The sequence below is a fragment of the Eleutherodactylus coqui genome, unplaced genomic scaffold (assembly GCF_035609145.1).
Source record: "Eleutherodactylus coqui strain aEleCoq1 unplaced genomic scaffold, aEleCoq1.hap1 HAP1_SCAFFOLD_504, whole genome shotgun sequence".
Lineage (NCBI taxonomy): Eukaryota > Metazoa > Chordata > Amphibia > Anura > Eleutherodactylidae > Eleutherodactylus > Eleutherodactylus coqui.
In genome coordinates this window covers 19848-30000 of record NW_027102615.1, presented here as the reverse complement: position 1 = coordinate 30000, position 10153 = coordinate 19848, and the positions used below count along the sequence as shown (strand labels likewise).

Below are 10153 nucleotides of genomic sequence, written 5' to 3'. Positions count from 1 at the left end.
AGATCACTGGTATAGTGCCTGCCAACAATCGGATACAAGGCGGGACATCTTATGCGTCACCAGAATTGACGCTGGTGCATTACCAGTAGTTAGGCAGAGCACTTCCGTGTCTCCTGAAGGAACAAAATGGATGTTACCGGAAGTGGTTCCGGCAAATAATGCAGACTATATAAGCCTAGTTGGAGGTCTCTCCTATTGCAGTAGACATGATGATTAGTTAGTGTAAAATGTCTATTGATTTGTATAAACTAGATGTATTACGCAGCTGTAGTGATTTAACTCTGTAGAGGTTAATGGCCACACAATCTCATTATGGTAATTGCTGGACAATGGCATGTTGAAAGATGTGTTCTATAACGTTAGCCTAATGTAAAGCTCCTCTGCAGCCTTTTAAGGGTTAAAGTCACATTGCTATACTGTAAGAACTGTATCCACTTTGGCCGTTTTCCCAGCCCTCCCCCACCCTCAACTTCTGAGATAAAGAAGCTACTTTTGTCTTCCCACTTGTTGAGGAGACAAAGATTGGCTCATACACTAGACTTGAGAGGGGTGTGGGGAGGGGGCATGTTACTGATGTAATGTGTTATACGCCCATAAAGGGCAGGTATTATGTGTTTCAATAAAATGAGGGTCTGAGCAATGTACCGCCCAGATCCAGTTTAGACCTGAGACTTATATCTTGTGTCTGACTAATTGTTATAAGGCGTGCGCATGCCATACTACACAATTAGGAAGCTACAGAATACCCTGAAACCTGCTGGAGAAAATACCATCCAGTTCACTAGTGCCCGCCGTCTAACCTCTGTGCCCTCTCTAGGGAAGTGAGGCTTTGTGTGCTACTTTGCCAAAGTGCTTTTTTATGAAAAAAGAAGGGTGATGCTAGATGTCTTGCTCAGACTGTGATTAAATGATATAGTCTCGCATTTACTCTACTCTGCTTCTTCTAGGTGTTTACCTCGCAAGAGGGTAGGAGGAACTGAAGCAGGAATTACAAAAGAATGTGTAGATGATGGCTGCAGCCGTGGTTTGACAACTTTCCATTAAATCTGTACAGACCATGCATCTCCTAGGAACGCATCAAGGGAAAGCCAGGTAATTCCTACCCGGGTTCAAAGATTAATTGTCCTCAGTCTTAAAAACTAGAAAAACAGTCTCCAGCCATAAATTGCTGTCAGACATTCAAAAAATAACAGATATGTGCTTACTTTATGAAGTGAGGATGAATGAAATAACTCAAACTCACACGAAGGTGGGAGTCTTGAGGTCCATCCAAAACTCCCCTAGACAGCGGCAGCAATCAATCCTAGACAACCAAGGTTCACTTGCAAGGTTTAGGAGTATTTAATTGCAAAAAATCTTCAAACAAAAACATTTAATGCACAGATACAATGTGCACATATCACAAAATAGACATATATAAATAAAATAAGAAAAATCGATACAGTGTAACGCGTTTCTGCCCTTATAGAGCCTTTTTCAAACATCTTAAAAAAATCAAGTTTCAAAAAAGAATCCAGTTATTTTTTCTATTCCTTCAAGAACTCACAATTGCTAACCTTCATGTGCCAATCTTGCCCAGCCACAAAAAGTTTTTGAGAATTGCAGTTCACATGGACACTGGATTCCACCATTTTTATTTCACTTGTCTATTGTTCACCATATCATCAGTGCTGAGCACATTAATGGTAGTACTAACCTCAACTCGGAGAATGATGGGTACATGCGTCACACCATATCTAAACAGTTGGTGTAGTGTCCCAGAACCCGAGTCCTTGTTACACCCCAGTACAAAGTTGTCGTGGGGTTTCATAAAATATATTTTTCACAATGCATTATAATATATGTTGCGGGGGGCGTGGCCAGGCAATGGGAGAGTGAGGGCGCACGGCATTTAGCTCCGCAGCCGCTGCCATACAGATAGCCGGATACCAGAAGCCAAACCTCGGCAAAATGCTTAGAAAAGCAGGGAAGAAGAGGGGAGAACCTCCGACAGCCGCCGGGACCCAGATGAAGCGTTACCTGCACGGAGCGGGCGCCGCTGCCCGAGCCGGAACGGAGAAGTCCCCAGCAAACATGGCGCCGGGAGCGCACGTGGAGCAGGCACTCCGGAGCGGAGGAGAGGCGGGGAACCGGCGCACACAGGAGTCCCCAGGCTCCGCTAATAAGGTCAGTGCAGGGGACAAGGAGCGGAGTCCAGGGGAAGCACCAGACCTTCCCCCCTCACTAACAGGCAGCACAGCCAGCAGAAACCCCGGTGTGAGCCCAGACAAGCCCTGCAGCAGTGGAGGAGAAGCTGATCAGGGCAGGCAGGAAGACGCCATGCAGCAAATGTACTGCACCCCCACGGGCCCCAGGTGCACCCTAAGCAAAGGGAGCTTAACTTCCCCACACCACAATGCAGCACCCCCTAAGGAAGATTTGAACCACAGATCCCCCTCCCAGGCCACAATGACCTCGCAGTGCGAAAGCAGAACGCGAGCGCCCAGAACCGCCTTTAGATGTCACCCAGACCCTACCAACCAAAACGGACCTAGAGTCACACCTCCAACGCCTAGAAGAGAAGCACGAACGGGCCATTTCAGCAGTTAATCAGACCGTACAGACCTTGTCGGACCGGGTCACCGCCCTGGAACAGGCTCCGAACGAATCCTCTGTGGACTTTCAACAACTTAGCATCACGGTGGAAAAGCAGCAAAAACAGCTGAGAGATTTAACTTTTCATCTTGATGACATAGAGAACAGAGGAAGACGCAACAATCTAAAGCTAAGAGGCATTCCCGAGAGCGTACCAACAGAGGCATTACACGAGTACGTGACGATCATCTTCAACAAACTGCTGCAACGTCCCCAAGATAGGCCTATAGAAATGGACAGAGTCCACCGCCTGCAGGGCGGGAGAACACGGAACCCAAACATCCCGAGGGACGTTATATGCCGCGTCCATTTCTATAGACAGAAAGAAGAGATTCAGCGACTCGCCTGGGAACGGGGCCCAGTAAACTTCGATGGGGCGGAAATTACAATCCTACCGGATGTCTCAAGACTGACCCTCAACTGCCGGAGGCTCATCCGCCCGCTACTGGAGGCCGCCCGAGGAGCAGATGCGACATACAGGTGGGGGCATCCTTTTCATCTGGTTCTTCGCAGGCATGGCCGCCTCTTTACAGTCAGATCCCCTGCGGACCTTGAGGGGGTGTTCGCCTTCCTAGAGGTGCCAGCGTTTCAGGTCCCGGACTGGACCGCCCCGATGGACTTTGCTCCTACAAACGACTGACTTCCAGGACTCCGCTGACCCCCAAGGCTCCAAGACTGGTGAGTTCGCTGGCACGAGACCAGTTACCGGGACATGACCCACCGACTTGACCCTCCCACCGGAGTGGACTTCTCCACCCTTTCTACCCTCGAGCAGAGAAGCAACGAGATGGACATTATCTTTATAACCATTCTTTTTCCTCCCTGAGTAGGACGCGCAAATTGCGGCCAAGCGGCTAGGCCAAGCATTTATATTGTTTTTGGTTACATAATACCAAGATAGAAGAGGACGCTGCCTCCTCTATCTTTCACTGCACGAGTTTGGAGTGCCGTAGCGCCGCTTCGGACCCTACGCACTGCCACGTTACCCCAAGTAGGGTTTCAGGGGCACTGGTTTCTCACAGGAACTCAGAGGAACAGGCCCTCTGAATAGTTTATAGTACCCTGCTGGCTTTACGCTAGCAGTTAAGGTTCTTTGTGTTTTTTTTTAGTGTACGTCTTTGTCTGCGTGTACCTCCCCCCTCTCTCCCCCCTCCCCTCTTTCCCCACGGACCCATCCCCAGGGGCACACCTCTGACCGCAGAGGCATCGTAACGGCACCTACCGGTACACCAACCTCAATCAGGTCAAAAATGCCACCCGATACTGCTAACCTTACGATTGTGTCCCTAAATGCACAGGGCTTGAATGTTCCGGAGAAAAGGTCCTCCATTCTCCATCTCCTGTGGAAAAGAAAAGCGCAAGTGGCCTTCGTACAGGAGACACACTTCCGGACAGACGCAGCCCCCAGGTTCCGTGATGCCAGGTTTCCGAACGTTTACCACAGCACGAACCACGAATCCAAGTCTAAGGGGGTATCGATCCTCATCGCCAATTCGGTTCCGTGGGAGCACGTGGAGACGCGCGCTGATGCAGGAGGCAGATCTCTCTTCATTAAAGGTAAGCTGGCCGACACTCCAGTCACACTTGCAACGGTTTACCTCCCTAACTCCAACCAGGTGACTTTCTTGGAGAGGACCCTGGAGGACTTAGAGGAGTTCAAGGAGGGCACCCTGATATTGGGGGGAGACTTCAACCTGCCATTAGACCCACACATAGACACCTCTAGGGGGAGTAGCTGCCTATCGCAAGCCGCACATCGTAGAATCCGAAAGACACTCCACAAATACCAACTAGTGGACGCGTGGAGGATCCTACACCCCTCTACAAAGGACTATACGTTCTTCTCCGCGCCCCACAATACATACTCCAGGATAGATTACTTCCTGGTGCATCACTCAAACCTGCCCGCCCTAGTCACAGCGGACATAGGCAATATCACCTTCTCAGACCACGCCATGATCACTATGTCAATAACGCTTCCCAATGTGTATGGCAGAGCTTGGCATTGGCGCTTAAATGAATCCCTGATCAATGACCCGATTACTTCCAAAGAAGTTAAGGAGGCATTGCAAGACTACTTCGCCCACAACAACACCACAGATGTAGACCCATTAATGATATGGGAAGCCCACAAATGTGTCATCCGTGGCTTTTGCATCAGCCTCGGATCCCGCATCAAGAAAGAGCGAAATGCACACCTCCAGGGACTGCTCTCGCAGATCCAGACGCTAGAACGCACCCACAAATCCTCAAGTAATGACAGGGGGACAGAACTAGCTCAGCTCAGAGAGAAGGTCCGCTCATTCTGTCTAGGTCGAGCAAAGGCGAATCTGACAAAATGTAAACGCTACTTCTTCGAATTTGGGGATAAGCCCAGCCGCACACTAGCCCATGCACTCCGCACCACCAGAGCCAGGACATACATACCACACATCACAAACGGCGGCGGGCATATGCACCATACACCTCAACAGATAGCCGAAGCATTCAGGGACTACTACCAGGCCCTGTACAACTCGGCCCCCACCCTGTCAGAGCAGGAGAGGACAGCCAGACGAGAAAAAATGAGAGACTATCTTCAACACTCCAATTTAGGCAAACTCCCATGTGAGGCCATAAAAGCGATGGAGGCCCCGATCACACAAACAGAACTAGCAAACGCCATAGCAGACTCCAACACAGGGAAGGCACCAGGACCAGACGGTCTCACGCTCACATATTACAAAAAGTATTTAGAGGTCTTGTCCCCTCACTTTACCCGGGCATTTAACGCAATTACGTCAGGGAATAAACTTCCAAGGGACACCCTAAAAGCCCACATCACGGTAATACCAAAAGAAGGAAAGGACCCATCGCAGTGCCAGAGCTACCGCCCCATCTCACTGCTAAATACAGATTTGAAACTATTCGCCAAAATTCTAGCCAACAGGATCTCCCCATTCCTACAGGGCCTGATTCATGAAGACCAAGTGGGCTTTGTCCCACTCAGGGAAGCAAAAGACAACACGACGAAGGCCATAAACCTGATCAACATAGCAAAAAAAAGCTCGCTCCCCATCAGTCTACTCTCCACAGACGCGGACAAAGCGTTCGACAGAGTAGACTGGGACTTCATGTTCACCACGGTCGCCCATGTGGGGCTGGGTCCTAACATGCTATCCTGGCTAGCAAGCCTTTACTCCAACCCCTCAGCATCGGTCAAGGTGAACGGCCAGCTCTCCCCCCCATTCATGATCAATAACGGCACGAGGCAGGGCTGCCCCCTATCCCCCCTAATCTTTATCATAAGCCTGGAACCGCTATTAGGACACATCCGCTCCAACCCGGATATTAAGGGAATCAAGCTAGCAGACACAGAGCATAAGATAGCGGCATATGCAGATGATCTCCTGTTCTTTATCTCAAACCCACGAATATCGCTCCCTAATCTAATGGCAGAAGTAAACCAATACTCCGCCCTATCGAATTTCAAAATTAATTACAACAAATCTGCGGCGCTTAATGTATCATTACCCCAGACCACGGCGACAGAACTGGAGGACGCCTTCCCTTTCTCGTGGAAAGGTGACCACATACAGTATTTAGGAACTAAGCTGACACCAGAGGTTGAGGGACTTTATGCGGCTAATTTTCCAGCGCTCCTGAACAGGGTGAGACAGGATCTCAACTCCTGGACGAAAGGCCTGTTCTCATGGTTTGGTAGAGGGGCAATTATCAAGATGAATATCCTACCCAGAGTACTATACCTGCTCCAGGCCCTCCCTATCCAAATACCGAAACAATTCTTTCAGCACCTAAATTCCCTGATGACCAAATTCGTGTGGGCAGGTAAGCCCACCCGCATCGCACGTAGCACTTTATCCAGACCAAAAAATGAAGGGGGTATGGGGCTTCCCAACTTTACGCAATACTATCAGGCAGCTCATCTAACACGGATCGTAGACTGGCACAGGCACTTAGTATCCAAACAATGGGTCACGATTGAACAGCACGCTACATCAGTCCCGCTCAAAGTTCTACCCTGGACACAAACAGGAATCCCCCCGGAAATAGCAAACCACCCCACGATTGGCCCCACATTGGCGGTAGCAGCAAAAACTTTCCCCAGAGCAAACATCTCCCCTAAGCCCTCACCATTGTTCCCAATCCTGGGCAACCCTGCCTTCCCTCCAGGTACCGAAGACAAGGCATTGAGAAACTGGCTCGCGGAGGGCGTATTCAGGGCAGAGCACTTTATACAGGAGGGCCAATGGCTCTCGGTGGACGCGCTACTAGCAAGGGGGACAGGCAGAGCACCACTGACACACTGGAGGGCGATCCAAACACGGCACTTCCTCACCTCCCTCCCCCGACCCAACACCTTCACGCGCCCCAAAACACAATTCGAAACCACCTGCATTCCGGAGGGACCTTCAAGACACACACTCTCCAGAATGTACAATCTACTCAATTCACAACCAGAGACACCGCCCCCGGGATACATACAGAAATGGGAAACAGAGCTCGGGATTACGCTCTCCACAGAGGAAAGGGGGAAAATATACAATATCACGCACTCCTCTTCTATATCTAGCAAGATACAAGAAGCAGGATACAAAATCCTCTCGCGCTGGTACAGGGTGCCCTCCTTCCTCAACACAATATTCCCGTCGGTCTCGCACCTGTGCTGGAGGTGCGGTGCAGAACGGGGCACGTTGTTGCACGTGTTTTGGGAGTGCCCGGCATTAGCGAATTTCTGGTCCGAAGTCTGGCGGATCATATCAAAGTTCACAGACCACTCAGTTCCGAAATCCCCGGCCTTCTTCCTCCTGCATCATAGCGACATACCGCTGGCGAGATACAAAAACTCGATCGTGCGCCATCTGGTGAACGCGGCGAAATCCTGTATCCCCAGACTGTGGAGGCAGACTGCGCCGCCCACCCTACACATGTGGCTTAACATAGCCAACTGGATCATGGAAATGGAGGACCTTACTGCATCTCTAAAAGGGACACAAGAAAAATTCAGGAAGACCTGGTATCATTGGATAGCGTTCCAGGGTTCGGAGGAATATCGGCAATTACTCCGCACTTAAGGTACCAAGTACCCCACCCCCTGAATCCCTACAACGTTCCCGCCCCCTGCTCCCACTGTTCTCCCCTCCGTGAGATGTTTGTAAGTTACGTTGACATGTTCTATATTTCTGCAAAGGCACATGAGAGCAAGCACTGGCAGAAGTATACGACTACAGGTGGAGCAATCGGCCGCTGGGCATAACAGTGTTTTGTGACACGAAACCCCCCGGCGATCGACTGCCCCCATGCACACTACTTCTCTGCGGCTGCTATACCCGTGCTCCGTCCAGCCAATGGTTATACGCCTAACAGCCGGGCAAAGAGCACCACAGAAAACGGTTCTAATAACAAGAGAATGATTGCTCTCGCTGTCCTCGGGGCGGTACTCCGCCTGAGGAGAGGCGAATACAGAAGAACCCTAAAACACCACGCTACATAACAGCAGCTGAGACGAGACAATGTACAGGATGTCCAAGTTATGTTCAGACAAATGTTTGAAGATGTTTAATGAAAATGTCATATTTTTCCGTTACTATGTCACTGTCATTGAAAATGAAAATTGAAAACGAGAAAATAAAGAATTAAAAAAAAAAAAAAAATAATATATGTTGCTAGTATTTTGCACTGCGCTACCTTATATTTGCAGAACCTTGCATAGCTCAGGCTATGTAGAGATACAAAGGTTAAATTGTACAGATGAGATGGGATTTTGGTTATCAAGCAGACCCTCAGCAGATGTTGCAGAGTTCCACATCCCACAAGAAGGTGGGAGGGACCCGACAGCAAAGGGAGTCAGTTGTCTCTTGGAGGGGGAAGGGGGTAGAGTAACATGTGAGCCAAGAACAAAGGGCAGACAGAGAGAGCTCCTGGGATTTTAACCCACTCTGCCATTTTTTGTGCCAGTCCACGCTGTAATGTGTGATGAGCTCTGAGGAAGCGAGACAGAGCTGGAGCTAAAGACAGAGAGGATACGTTGTACAAGGACCTCCCTGCGTATGTTGTTTCTAACTTTTGGTGGAGAGCAGAATTGGTCAGCTAGCATGCTGATAAATTGTCCCCGCATGCGTCCTTCCAGGTACCGCGTGACGGAACGGAATTGTGTGTACCAAGTGAAAATTGTAATGCAATGTGAATGGAGCCCCACAGCAGAGGTCAATCTAAGCTGGACTGTGTATATCGAGAATTGAATCTAACTGTTAGCAAAGATATTCCTGCTGCAAGCAAAGTAAGAGACATTTCCAAGAGCATCATAGACTGTATCGTCAATAACTCTGCTGAAGCAAACACCTTTAAAGTCACGATAACCAAATGATCATCCATCTACAGCTTATTTGTAATACCGCATGTTATACTTTGACTCGTAACCTGGAATTGTAGCAAAGTTAAAGCTGTTTCAGGAAATCCAAGTGTCAGAAGTCCATCCTGCACTCCGTGTAACTGAAGCAGCTCCCTTGACAAAAGGGTATGGTGTGGAACCAGGGACCATCAGGTTAGTGAAGCCACCCTACCACGTGACATGAGAACTATAGCCCTTGCTAGCCTGTTGTATTAACCCCCGGTGCACCACATTGGTTATTGATGGCTTCCTCAAGTCATTTACTTCAGAAGGATCTTCAAGTAACAAGTCAACTATTGCAAGAGCATGGAGTCAATAGTTTGTTCAGTAAAGATCCTTATACACCACCACAGGGCAGTGGTCTGATTGGCCCTGAGAGTATTGGGTCTTTTAATTTATGCCATAGTCTAGTTTCTCTGGAACAGATTGTACAAGTACCTAGACAGGGCCATACTTATCCACCCTTCTATTTGTCATGTTCTACAGTGGTGGTTACACCCTTAACATCTCCTAAGAGGTTTCTGGGTCCCAAGCCACAGAGACTCCTCACCAGAGGATGTAGTAGAAGAACAAGGCCTTTGGGTGCTTTTTAACCCCTTAGTGACGAAGCCTGTTTGCGCCTTAGTGACGGAGCCAAAATTTTTGAAATCTGACGTGTCACTTAACATATTATAACTCCGTAAAGGCTCTGCATATCCAAGTGATTCTGACATTGTTTTTCGCCACATATTGTACTTCATTTAGGTGGTAAAAATAGACCGTTAGAACTTGTGTTAATTTATTAAAAGTGCCAATATTGGAAAAAATGTTGAAAAAATTGTCCTTTTCTTTCACATTTTCAACTGTAATATCTCAAATATGTGCAAACATACTGTAGAAATTTTTGCTAAGATATATATTTCCATCTGTTTACTTTATTCTGAATGCACACTTGAAAAACTTTAGTTTTTTTAACCATTTAGAAGACGTACACATTTAACATTACCTTTCCGCATTTTGAGGAACACTTTGCTTTCCTACACCAAGCCAAGATTGCAAAGGCTCCTAGGTGTCAGAATGATAGATGCCCCCACAAATGACCCCATTTTAAAAACTACACCCCTTAATGTATTCACTAAGGGGAGTCAG

At 48.4% G+C, this 10153-nt stretch overlaps 1 long non-coding RNA gene across 2 annotated transcripts in view; it reads left to right on the top strand.

The window, feature by feature from the left end:
- LOC136605443 (uncharacterized) overlaps positions 1-9811 on the top strand; it is a 32483-nt gene extending 22672 nt beyond the window's left edge. The window contains exons 3-4 of one of the 2 annotated variants that reach the window (XR_010789985.1): positions 948-1092; positions 8765-9811. This is a non-coding gene — a long non-coding RNA (uncharacterized lncRNA). Of the gene's footprint in view, positions 1-947; positions 1093-3932; positions 4205-8764 lie in introns of those variants that run through there. The other variant, XR_010789986.1, reaches the window with a different exon arrangement.
- Positions 9812-10153: the final 342 nt, after the last annotated feature.